The sequence below is a fragment of the Pogona vitticeps genome, chromosome 5 (genome assembly GCF_051106095.1).
Source record: "Pogona vitticeps strain Pit_001003342236 chromosome 5, PviZW2.1, whole genome shotgun sequence".
In the NCBI taxonomy this organism is placed as follows: Eukaryota; Metazoa; Chordata; class Lepidosauria; order Squamata; family Agamidae; genus Pogona; species Pogona vitticeps.
This window is the reverse complement of record NC_135787.1, coordinates 123,969,484-123,983,666: the sequence shown is the minus strand read 5'-3', so window position 1 is coordinate 123,983,666 and position 14,183 is coordinate 123,969,484.

Sequence of the window (14,183 nt, the reverse complement as noted above, 5' to 3'; positions counted from 1 at the left end):
CTTCTAGAGGCCTTGGGGAGCTCTGGTATGAGGATATTATTGGTTTCAGGGGCTCCTGAAGCCCAACATTCCAACACCCCAGAATCAAAAATGGCCACAGATACATTCTTACTACATCATACTAAGAAGAACTCTGTACTATCAAAGTGATCCCAACTTATTCTAGCTCTTTCCACTGTTTTCTAGTTACAGAGTACTCAGAAGTGGTTCACCAGCCCATTCCTCTGGAGGTGCTTTGGGATTTTGCACCTGGCCCAAGGCTACAAAGGCTGACTCTTCTTTCAAGAGGCACAGTGCAAAATGAAACTCCTGAGCTCTGGCTCTGCAGCCAGGAACCCAACTCACTGAGCTATCTGAATGGCCACCATTTAGGGTAGACTGTTTAATGCCGAAGAATTGATGCTTTTGAATTGTGGTGCTGGAGGAGGATTTTGAGAATCCCCTGGACTGCAAGGAGAACAAACCTATCCATTCTAAAGGAAATCAACCCTGAGTGCTCACTGGAAGGACAGATCCTGAAGCTGAGGCTCCAATACTTTGGCCATCTCATGAGAAGAGAAGACTCCCTGGAAAAGACCTTAATGTTGGGAAAGTGTGAAGGCAAGAGGAGAAGGGGACGGCAGAGGATGAGATGGTTGGACAGTGTCATTGAAGCTACCAACATGAATTTGACACAACTCCGGGAGGCAGTGGAAGATAGGAGGGCCTGGCGTGCTCTGGTCCATGGGGTCACGAAGAGGCGGACACGACTAAACAACGACAATGATTTTATGCTGAAGAAAATAGTTCTTGTGCATACGTTCAGCCACAGTATGTTGCATTCTTTCCCTCTTGCATAAAAAATAACAGATACGCAAAGGCAATTCTTATTATAGTCCCTGACTCACTAAATCACTTACCGTTTAACCTCACTGACATAATTTAAAGAAATTGTATGCTTTTTGTTCATGAAAGAAAAAGCTACAATTAGTAATCATTTTGGCATTACAGTCTCCTAAATGTGGAGCTTGCTGTATTATTAAATCCCATTCCCAACCGCATCCCATGGGTATCGCCTGTCATTTTCACTACTGTGTGTGCATAAATTTGTAACTAAGGAGAAACAGTGTGAATAACAGTTGTCACACACTGAACATTGAAATAGCTCTTGGGAGGCCTTTTAAAGGCTCTAAAAGGTAGCCCGAGGCAAGAATGCTTCCTCCAAGCTTTATATTATTTTTTATTAGAGCAATTCAAGCAGAGGGAAGCATTTTCAATAGCTGAGAAACAAAATTAAGCACAAGCCTGCAGACCCTAGTGTAGTTGTATACATGTGGCAAGAAGACAGTCCCTGTGCTGACCATACAAGCCTTGTGTTGCCCACCTGATGTTGCCCACATTGGTTAATTAATTTTTGTTCTCCTGTTCTTTTACCCTTTCTCTTGAGGAGGAAAAAAAGAAAATATCTAATCATGAAATATACGGTCATGCCACAGGCAGGTTATGGGCGAAGTGGCAGATACACCTGCTCCTGGGCCCTACCTGAACCTCTATTCAGGTTGAAGGGAACAGTGAATAATAAAGGAAGGGCCTTTGAATCACACCCGCAGGCCTGGATTATTTTATTTTGTCAAGTTTATATAGGCTCACGGCTTGGACTGACCACCTTTAGATGACAGTCTCTACAATCTCCATGTGGCATAGACGGTTAGAGTCTATGGGAGCAGACGTAGGGCAAAGAGGCATACAAGCATTGGCTTGGGCCTTAAGTTGCCTTTCTGTTCATGGGAGAACTAGGGGAATATATTCTACCAAGTTCCTCCACCATCTATGGGATATCGAAGTCATTTTAAGGGGCATCCAATAGAATAGTCTGTTTCCCCTTTCAATATTTGTCAGATATGATTCAATCTCATTGAGTGTGGCTTTGGAATTCCTCCTGCCTCTTGGGGTGGATGTTGGATTATATGAAAGATTGTGCATGTGGCTTTGATTAGATATCAGTAAATTATATTTTTCAATACTTTATTGAAAAAGAAGCTGTCTATCACTGTATCTCTGGGTCAAACTATATTTTACCTTAATGAAATAGCTAGCTGCTATGCCTTTACTTTTACATACTCCAAACTACTGTATTGAGGCCCTAGTAGAGCTTTAACCCTTTACTTCTTTTTGCAACCCTAGCTTAGCTGAATTTGCAGTGGAATCAGGGTCAAGACTATGGTGTTATCCCAATTTGAACACACATTTTTACTATAAGGTGGCACATTTCCTACACATCCCCAAATATATCTCAGCCTTCAGGAACAGATTTTCATGAGGCAGCAGAAGGACAGACAGGAAAGTCCTCCTTCTGTCAGTGTATACTATATCGTGCCTCAAACTCTTGTGTTTTGTGGGATCCCATACATAAGCTTTTCCATGTATGAAGCATCTGTACAAAAGCAGGAAAAGGGATATTTAAATAAAAAACAATTCCCTCCCTCCTCAACATGTGGTGCAGTTTCCAAGTCAGAAACATTTCGAGCCTTTTCTCAACCATGCAGCTTTAATTCTTCCTGGTTTTGTTGCAAACTTAATTATCACTTCCAAATAGGCAGAAAGAACTGAGTAGCCAAATTGGGTAATAAAAGCAACTGTTTGGAATTTATGAGGCTTGTTACTCAACAAGTACAAATATTTTAAAAATCTCATTTTACAATAAAATATGTAATTGTGACAAGGCATTCTGTGTCTGAATTATGATGTATTATTTTCCATCTCATTGAACCAGAGGCCTTCACCCTTAACAATATGCCAGGCCCGAAGTCATATGTACTGTAATTCATGTTCTGTAGTGTCTTATGGCTTAAGTTAATATGCTTTTGTTTATTTTCTGTGTTGATCACGGTGAATCAACAGAATGATTCAGTGCCTGTAATTTGAATCTGTACCTATAAATGTATGAGTATTCAACACTTTGGAAGCTGGAATAGCTATTATCATTATTATTTTACGGATTCCAGTGAATCACAGTAGTCTTTTTTACTGTACATGCAGTGTTCATAATTTTCACCAATTATTTTACTTCAATAGCTTTCTTCTCTCTCCCCCCCACCATTTATATGTTATTTTAGACCAGAACGGCACATTATATGAAATGTGCAGACATGTCCCCAAATGATGGGTGTGTCCACCCAATCAAGGCCCAAGATATGTTCTTGCCTGAAGCAAACATCATTCTCCCATAACGTTCCCTGCCATGCACCATTGGTGGCATTGTTGAGACATGGATAGAGGAGTGCTGCAATGCCACAATGTGGGAATGTTGTTCAGGAGTAGCCTTATCAACCTGGAATAGATGCATTGGCAGAGTTCACAAAGTTTTTTTTAAAGAAAAGTGAATGTAATGCTATGTTCATGACTGTGTAGTGGCAGGATAGCACGCTGGGCCTCACAGCTCAGTTATGAATGGCTTTAGCATGGCATCGTGTTCATTCTTCTTCAAAGTATCATTCCAAGCTCTGTATATTAGATTACCATGCTTATCTTCCCACCCATATGGCTCCATGCCATTTTTTAAAGGGATGATGGGTATTATGGTCAACAACCATGCTTCCTAGAGATAATAGTAGTGGTAGTTCAATACACCTAAAGTGTGTCAGCTTACAAAAGACTGTTCTTCAGTCTTCTATATTGAAGAGAAGGAAATGTTTGGCCCTATTTTTCCCACCAAATGCTTGCCACTACAGTATTTTGAAAGCAGCCATGCATGTAACATGACAGCTCCACCCACAGAATCTTAGTTACTTTTGGAAAAACAGTTGGACCATAGAACTGGCAAGTAAGCTTCTCAGCTTTTCCCTTGGATGCTTGCCTGCAGCTTTTTAATACTTCTAAGGCAATGACAGAAGATTCTGCTCTTTGTACCTCCCAAGCTGCTTCTCTGTGAATTGTTCCATCTATTCTCATGTTTGCTGAAGGCCCCCTTGGTTTTTGTTCCAATTGCGTGCATGTACACGTGAGCTTCCTGTGAACCGGTCGTGATATCCAGTTATAAACAAAGAAGAGACTTTATTTTTTACAGGGTCATTCTGATCTCTGTGACAATGGATTCCATAAGGTGAAGCTAATATAGAGGTATCTGACATTTGGGGTGAAGATAGACATCTTCAGTATTTCTTTTCCACATACACATGAAGATATCTGCTACCCTCAGCCATGTGACCACACACTCCATCTTTGTTGCTTCTCTCTCTGCCTATTCAGTATTACATTTGTAAAAGAAATCCTTTGTGTGTACATTTGCACCTGGGTTGGCTTCCAGGCAGTTAAGAACCCGGATCTCACAGGGCTTCTTCTTTTTTTTTCAGACATCGTGCTGGCTTTGTGATGTAGTGATTCAGATTTTGGTTAGGAGTTAGAAAACCTGGGATCAAAACCCCATTTGACCATGAAACTCAGTGATGACCTTAGGCTACTTATATCCTGTCTGATCTACCTCTTTGTGGGAAACGTGGGATACAAATATAGTCAATGAATTAATTTTGTCAAAGGTGGGAACTAGCTGGAACATCCCTTCTCTCTTCTACACAGTGTATGTATGGAAGGAAAAGGATGAAGAGACATTTTCAGGCTAAATCATTTTTTGGGGATCCAACAAAGGTAAATTCAATTGTTAGTCCCAATTAGAGGGGACCCATTGAATCAAATGGACTTGTTAAGTCAACACTTACGAAAGTCACATTGACTGAATTGATCTACTGTAGATGAGACTGGAGAGCTACTGTTGGATGTGGCTATGCTGACACCCAGAAAACATGTCCGAGGATGGTTTTACTTCATTAAAATGTCACTTCTGTCTTTCCCTTTAATTTAACTTAACTGCTCCTTTTCAAAACCATAGAACAGGGTTTGAATGTTGGTTGGAATATGGCATTCAGTAGAAAAGTGTAACTTTAGTTGCCATTATTTCGCTTTGACTGAGCAGGATCAGTAAGTGGTTGGATTGCTGCAAGATGGAGCTTTACAAAGCAAAATATTATAAAGCTGCAGTTACAGAAAGAGTTGTTCTCCCCCTCACCTTTTTTTATTGATTCATTTCTGCCAAATTGTATTTAATAGTTGCTTACCTTATTACAGCCCTTTATGCCCATTTGTTGCAAGGTGTGAACTTGGAACTGAACAATGCAAGGCATTTTTGCTCCATTAAAATGTATTTTCCTGATGTGCCTGCGTATTTTCCTCTGTCCTGAGCCACCTCTATCATGGGCTATCAGATGTTTTCAGACTGTTTACTAAAGACATTAACAATGGAAGTGTGCCACTTAGACTTGCATCCAACTCTGACCTAGAAACATTAATGTCAACTATGTTCAATGTCTGTAACATTGCTGTCAAATCCTGTAACTAACTGGGAAGGTTTTGACTATGGTTCAATAATCTTTTTAATGCAATGTTTTATTATAGGATTCCTTCCTTCCTTCTCTTGCCTTTCCTCCACTAAGATCAAGGTAGAGTTATCCATGGTTCCTTCACCATAAACTAGTATGATAAGCTGGGCTGGGGTTAAGAATTGTGCTTCTTGTGGGCTGTATGTACCCCACGTGAACCCCCAATAGTGGGGAAATGGCCTAAAATGGACAAATATATCCCCAGAATCCTTTGGGATGCAAGTATCCATTTTAATGCAATTTTGCCCCACCTTTTTTTTAAAAGCCCCAAATAATCTTCCTTTTTAAAAAAAGCCCCAAATAATCTTCCTGAAATGTAAATGATCTTAAGGTCATATTTGATTTTGGTGGTGGTGGTGGGGGGAAAGAGCAAAAGGTGTAGCTCTTAGACTTCCAGGAGGGTAGAAAAGGGGCTGGGTGTATAGCTGTCCACTCCTTCGCTATGCTAGGAGGCTGCTCAAAGGGCAGTTTGTTGCAAGTGTGACTAGGAAAGGAACATATTTTTTATGTATTTATGTATTTATTTGATTTGATTTGATTTGATTTGTATCCCGCCCATCTGGATTATGCGACCACTCTGAGCGGCTTCCAATATAATACAAACAATTAATAAATACACATAGTTACATAAATCTACAAATGAAAATGTGGAAACCAAGAAAATAGAGTAAAAATAAATTAAAGAGAAATGAGAAGAGAGAATCAAGTATTGACTGGAGGGAAGGCCTGAATAAACATCCATGTTTTTACTTGGCTTTTAAAGATACCCAGCGTAGGGGCTGCACGAATCTCCGGAGGAAGTTTGTTCCAGAGGCGAGGAGCCACTGCCGAGAAGGCCCGATTTCATGACTTTTCCTTCCGGGCCTCTCTGGGCATCAGGCCCCTCAGCCTCACCTTCTGACTTATATATTTGAATCAACTTTTTTATTTTTTTAAAAAATGTATGTATCCAATTACAGTGGTGCCTTGCAAGACGAATTCCTCGTGGGACAAAAAATGCACAAGATGATTGGGTTTTGTGATCAATATGGTGCCTTGCAAGATGGTTTCTTCTATGGCCATGCTTCGCAAGACTCCCCCCCCCCAAGACTGATGCCTCACAAGAGAAATAAATTTCATTCGTCTTGCGAGATTCCCATAGGGAACTTCACAAGATGATTTTTTTTTGCAAGACAGCGATTCTCACGGAATGAATTACATTCGTCTTGCGAGGCACCACTGTAATGTTCTGCGACCTATTAATGAGAGCACACAATGGAAGAATCCAGACAATGGTCATCACCTCACTGCAGTCCATACGAGATCTTTTCCTCATTGTCATGTTTTTACTGTACCTTTTTTGCTTGTGTCTTCCAAAATGACTGTCCCTTCTCTATTTGCATTCCTTTGAACCAGAAACTGAAATGCACATGCAAAAGGGGAATCCAAAATGACAACATTACCAAAGATCTGAGAAAGCATCTTGTTTTCGTGTCTGGCTGAGGATCAAAAAATAGAAGGGGTGTGAATAATTATGGGTAAGACATTTGCTCGATTGAGTTTGTTTAAAAAAAGTTTTTAAAAATTATGGTATAAGGCGCCCATTGAGGCATATGTGCAGGTTTCCCCCTGCAAAATAAAAAAAAATGTTGAACAGGACAGGCATGGAACAGACTTGAAGATAAGAACAGAATGGAATACATCCACATAAACTTGCAGATCTGTAGACAGATCTGCTTAGCCTCGCTTGCAAAGCACATGAGAAACTATAGCTAACAAAATATCTTTGGCCCAATGACTCCCAAGTTGTAGCAGAGCATATATCTCTGATATGCATGCAACATACCGCAGAACCTTCTGGACAAACTGTCTATGGGGCTTTGTCCAATAGTACAAATGACTCATAATGTCCATCTGCAACACAATTTCTTGAAAGAACATTTTCTTTAATGTGTCTATTGACAATTCCACTGAGGTCTGTGCATGTGTAAGGTCAGATGGAATTCTTTAGCTGAAAGGAGAAACAACAACCATAAAATGATGGCCATATGTCATTGCATGTGTAGAGCAGCATATCGGCTTGGCTCTTAAACATGAAAGATAAATGTATAGCTAATGGTTGAAAGAGCAGAGAATAAGCCAAACATCCATTGTGCTTTAACATACCTGTGTGGTTCAGCAGTCTGCTAAAATTTACATTGTTATGTTTCAGTCTTGGAATAAATCTGATTCCTTTCAGGAAGGGCTGATTTGTTTGAGTAAATGTTACACAGCATCAATACTGTGCAGAGAAATGTAGGCATGTGGGAACCATTTTTCAGTTCTAAAAATAACCCAAAGGCCACTATGATCTCAAGTTGTAAAAGCAAAATAAATCTAAAAGCTCTGAACTCTAATGGCATAGGAATACATATTGCAGATCCTTCTTGAATTGACATTTATTTACCAGTTTTTGTAGGATGACAAATAGGCCGCCTGATTAGAACAAGGAAAATGAGATTTTTCTCTGTGTTGTTTTTAAGCTGTTGCAAGGATCTTACCTTCAGGATTATTTTAAAACTGTGCGGGAAGTGGAATACAGAACAAAACTTCAGAATATTTTCATTGGGAATTCTTGCAGAAGTTGACCAACCTTATTTTGTGTTGTATTACTAGTTCTGAAGTTCTTAAACATTTCACTATTGAGGCTTTATTGTAATTTTCTCATTCAAATGGGTCATTCGACAGTCTTTGACCAACTAAATGCATTTATTTGGAAACATGTCCCATTGGTTTTAGTAGAACACGCTTCCAAGTAAGTGCGTTTAGGACTGAAGCCAAATCTGTTTGGGAACCCAGCCAAGGTATCCAGTAGTTCCACAGTCAGTACTCTGTCACTGTTGGTTAGCTGACTATGACAGAAAAAATTGCTCCTTGGTGCTACAGACCCAGCTTTCAAGATGGACTCTGCATCACCAGCATGTACCAGTGGTAGGCGACATGTAGCTTTTGGGCTGTGTAGGCCCCCAAGGCCCAAATGTAGCTCCTAGTCACTTCTATATCCCTCAGCAACCCACAGTTTTAATTTTTTTTAATAAAAATATTGGACAAATAAAGTTCCTGGTCCCTTATAGTACATGGGGGGGGGGCACAATTTGGGAATGTTTTGATTATTTAATTTTTAAAACCAAATTTTCCACTAGAGGGCAGAAGGTATCTTCTCCATTTCTTAAAACTGGAGTCCTTCTTTTTGTAAGGCAATGCATTGGGGGTCACAGAAGTAGAAGTAGCTCCTCAAGATGTTTGGATGGACATCTGAATGTTCTACACCAGATTGAGTCAGAGTCCCGTGTCTCTCATTGTTACAACCCCAAAATATGGATTGGTGCAATGGACTGGCTAGCAGCCAAGCCACCAAGTGGCTGGATCCTTTCCATGTGCCATATCAAATTCCGTGATATGTGGCTAGTAAAAATTGTGGCTATTTATCACCTACGTTTGCTTCATTGCTGCCTTGCCTCGTCCCCTATGAAAACCATGCCATCCATAATATGAGTGTTTGGGAGAATAGGATTGTGTGTGAAGTATGTGCCCCAATTTTTTCCCTTTCTTATCCCTGCTGCATATGGTCTCTTACCACTCCACACTTATCACCCACTTTTGTCACTGTGTATTAGATCTAGGCAGGCCTCTTTTTGAAAATACAGCTCAAAGTACTTTCCACAGATAGCAGTGGGCTTTGGTGAGCTATTAGAAATTCAAACTGGTTCTATATGTACGCTCACCCTGTATCTTTGCAAATGAAGGTGATATTGCAAATGGTCTACACAACACTCCAAAGACTTTTCCAGATAAGCAAAGTATCTTGTGTCTTCTGAATGCTTAGAGATTGTGTTAACACCAGATTCTGGAAGTTCCTCAGCCAGAAGTTCCTCAGCCAAGATATCCAAGTATTTCTCCCTGCAGTTCCATTTACCATTTTTACTCATCCATGAAGATAGAACGAAACAGGCAGTGCCAGTGGTAATTGATACACCTTCCTTCTCACTTCAGTCTCTTGCTGGTGTTCTCCCTGTGGACCAGAGAACGTGTAAGCAAGCAGTGGCAATGACAACAGGAACAGCAATGAGAGTAGTGGGCCCTCATAATCACTGGTGAGTTACATGTTGGATTATGAGTCTCACCATGTACCCAAAAATGCTGGTGCCTGATGCTGGCTTTGCTTGGAGGAGTGGGGTGCAACAATATATTCACAAGGTTTCACTCCTATGCCTGAAATAGCTTATAAATGAAAATGTTATGAATGGACCATTGGCCATTCCAGTTTGGGAATCTAGGATCTGTACACAAAAAAAAGAGGGATCAACTTTCCAAAACTCTGGTTATAAAGCTGAACTGGTATGAAGGACGTGGTGGCAGGTGACTCCAAATCCAGAAGTGCTGTGAATGTACTCTAGAATTAAGTCTGCTGTTTATGGGAGTTATCCAAGGTGCTAAACCTATTCTGGGGATCAGGTTCAGACAGCTCCTGCAGAGGACACATTGAAATCTGGAAGGAAGTCACAGCATCCATGAAATGGGAGTCATTTGTCACATGACTGCTCCCTTGCAATATCAAATTTTCATCCTGGGTTATAAACAGATCATTTGCCTCAATGTAAACTAAAATAATGAAGCAGCACCGGAGATCTTAGCTAGTTAGTAGAGCCCTGTAAATTTACAGCTAAGTGGATGACTTTCATTAGCTTCCACTAAATGGCCAGTCCTATTTAATCAATTCCAGAAAGAGTATTTCTCGGTGAAGATTTGCTGGAGCAAAAGATGGTGACATGGCAGACCTCAGCATCTCTCTGCGGTGCACTTCTAAACTGTAAACCTACCAAACTGTCAAGCTGGGTGTGCTATAGGTCTGCTTTGTTATATCCAAGAACTCCTCTTTTCCCCCAGGGAGAAAGGAGGAAGCAGCCAAGTTTGCTGCAGTAATATTTCAGCAAGCACTAGTAGCTATCATTTAATGGGAAAGCACCATCTGTGTGTAGGCTAATTTATATTAGAGAGGCTTCTGCAAGTTTAACTATGGCATTGAGAAAAGCAGTGTTTTAATGAAATATGGAGGAAATGGCTAGAATAAAGGAGTGCTGAGATAGGAGCTTAATGACCTCATTTTTATATTCTTTTTTCATGAGGAGGGGGACTGTGTTTTCTTCCAGTAGAAATAGTAAATGAAGAGTCTGGGGTTGTTAGAACATCACATTAAAACCACATTATTATATGGGTATTCTATATATTATGCTGTGGGCAGAAATGTGTCATCTCCCCCCCCCCGACATAGAGTGTGGTTTTTTTTCATAAATAATCACACTGAAGCATGGTTCTGTTTGTCCAAAGCTCTTGACACAATTTGGTGTTTCAATAGTGTTGTTGCTATGTGTCTTTTTAAATAGTCAATGTGCTCCATGTGCATTGCATTAATATTGTCTGCAGCAACCTAATAAGCTAGATATGTACAGTCATCACAATGCCATAGACATGGAACTAGACTTAGTTGTTGTTGTTTAGTCATTAAGTCATGTCTGACTCTTCGTGACCCCATGCATCAGAGCATGCCAGGCCCTCCTGTCTTCCACTGCTTCCCCGAGTTGGGTCTAAATTCATGTTAGTAGCTTCAATGACACTGTCCAACCAATCACACTTGCTCTCTGTCATCCCCTTCTCCTCTTGCCCTCACACTTTCCCAACATCAGGGTCTTTTCCAGGGAGTCTTCTCTTATAAGATGGCCAAAGTATTGGAGCCTCAGTTTCAGGATCTGTCCTTCCAGTGAGCATTCAGGGTTGATTTCCTTTAGAATGGATAGGTTTGTTCTCCTTGCAGTCCAGGGGACTCTCAAAAGTCTCCTCCAGCACCACAATTCAAAAGCATCAATTCTTCGGCGGTCAGCTTTCTTTATGGTCCAGCTCTCACTTCCATACATCAATACTGGAAAATCCATAGCTTTGACTATGAGGACCTTTGTCGGCAAGGTGATGTCTCTGCTTTTTAAGATGCTGTCGAGGTTTGTCATTGCGTTCCTCCCAAGAAGCAGGCGTCTTTTAATTAGGTGGCTGCTGTCACCATCTGCAGTGATCATGGAGCCCAAGAAAGTAAAATCTGTCACTGCCTCCATATCTTCCCCTTCTATTTGCCAGGAGGTGATGGGACCGGTGGCCATGATCTTAGTTTTTTTGATGTTGAGCTTCAGACCATTTTTGCGCTCTCCACTTTCACCCCCATAAAGAGGTTCTTTAATTCCTCTTCACTTTCTGACATCAGAGTGGTATCATCTGCATATCTGAGCTTATTGATATTTCTTCTGGCAATCTTAATTCTGGCTTGGGATTCCTCCAGTCCAGCCTTTCGCATGATGTATTCTGCAGATAAGATAAATAAGCAGGGGAACAATACACAGGCTTGTCACACTCCTTTCCCAATTTTGAACCAATCCGCTTCATATCTAGTTCAAATTGTTGCTTCCTGTCCCACCTATAGATTTCTCAGGAGATAGATAAGGTGGTCAGGCACTCCCATTTCTTTAAGAACTTGCCATAGTTTGCTGTGGTCCACACAGTCAAAGGCTTTTGTGTAGTCAATGAAGCAGAAGTAGATGTTGTTCTGGAACTCCCTGGCTTTCTCCATAATCCAGCGCATGTTAGCAATTTGTTCTTTAGTTCCTCTGCCCCTTTGAAATCTAGCTTGTACTTCTGGGAGTTCTCAGTCCACATACCTTGTAGGATTTTGAGCATAACCTTGCTAGCGTGTGAAATGAGTTCAATTGTATGGTAGTTGGAGCATTCTTTGGCACTGCCCTTCTTTGGGATTGGGATGTAGACTGATCTTTTCCAGTTCTCTGGCCACTGTTGAGTTTTCCAAACTTGCTGGCATATTGAGTGTAGCACCTTAACGGCATCATCTTTTAAGATTTTAAATAGTTCAACTGGAATGCCATCACCTCCACTGGCCTTGTTGTTAGCTGTGCTTTCTAAAGCCCACTTGACTGCTCTCCAGGATGTCTGGCTCAAGGTCAGCAGCCATATTCTCTGGGTTGTCCAGGATATCCAAATCTTTCTGTTATAATTCCTTGGTGTATTCTTGCCACTTCTTCTTGATGTCTTCTGCTTCTGTGAGATCCCTCCCATTTTTGTCCTTTATCATGTCCATCTTTGCACAAAATTTTCCTTTATATCTCCAATTTTCTTGAACAGATCTCTGGTTTTTCCCTTTCTATTATTTTCCTCTATGTCTTTGCACTGTTCATTTAAGAAGGCCCTCTTGTCTCTCCTTGCTATTCTTTGGAAGTCTGCATTCAATTTTCTGTAGCTTTCCCTATCTCCCTTGCATTTTGTTTCCTCTTCTCTGCTCGCCTCTGTAGGGCCTTGTTGGACAGCTTTCTTGCATTTCCTTTCCTTTGAGATGTTTTTTGTTGCTGCCTCCTGTACAATGTTACGAGCCTCCATCCATAGTTCTTCAGGCACTCTGTCCATCAAATCTAGTTCCTTAAATCTGTTCTTCACTTCCACTGTGCATTTATAAGGGATTTGGTTTAGATTATACCTGAGTAGCCCAGTGGTTTTTCCTACCCTCTTCAGTTTAAGAATTTAGGTATGAGAAGCTGATGATCAGAGCCACAATCAGCTCCAGGTCTTGTTTTTGCTGACTGTATAGAGCTTCTCCATCTTTGGTTGCAGAGAATATAATCAATCTGATTTCGATATTGCCCATCTGGTGATTTCCATGTGCAGAGTCACATCTTCTGTTGTTGGTAAAGAGCATTCGTGATGAACAGCTTGTTCTCTTGACAAAACTCTATTAGCCTTTGCCCTGCTTCGTTTTGAACTCCAAGACCAAACTTACCTGTTGTTCCTTTTATCTCTTGACTCCCCACTTTAGCACTCCAGCCCCCTATGATGACAAGAACATCTTTCTTTGATGTCAGTTCTAGAAGGTGTTGCAAGCCTTCATAGAATTGGTCAATTTCAGTCTCCTCAGCATTAGTGGTTGGTGCATAAACGTGGATTACTGTGATGTTGAAAGGTCTGCCTTGGATTCGTATTGAAATCATTCTATCATTTTTGAGATTGTATCCCAGTACAGCTTTCCCCCCTCTTTTGTTGACTATGAGGGCTACTCCATTTCTTCTATGGGATTCTTGCTCACAATAGTAAATATGATAATCGTCTGAATTGAATTTGCCCATTCCTCTCCATTTTCGTTCACTGACACCCAGGACGTCAATGTTTATTCTTTCCATCTCCTGTTTGAACACATCCAGCTTAACAAGGTTCATAGATCTTACATTACAGGTTCCTATGCAGTATTTTTCTTTGCAGCATCGGACTTTCCTTTCACTTCCAGGTGCATCCACAGATGAGCGTCCTTTCAGCTTTGGCCCAATCACTTCATTAGCTCTGGAGCTACTTGTACTTGTCCTCTGCTCTTCCTCAGTAGCATGTTGGATGCCTTCTGACCAGAGGGGCTCATCTTCCAGCATCATATCTTTTTGCCTTTTGTTTCTGTTCATGGAGTTTTCTTGGCAAAGATACTGGAGTGGCTTGCCAGTTCCTGCTCCAGGTGGATCGTGTTGAGTCAGAACTCTCCACTATGACCTGTCTGTCTTGGGTGTCCCTGCACGGCATAGCCCATAGCTTCTCTGAATTATTCAGGCCCCTTCGCCACGACAAGGCAGCAGTCTATGAAGGGGTAGAGTTAGAGGCTCATCTAAAGTTGCTTAGTGTATCAACTCATGTCATATGGATTTCCTTGTGGTTTAAAGGATTTCT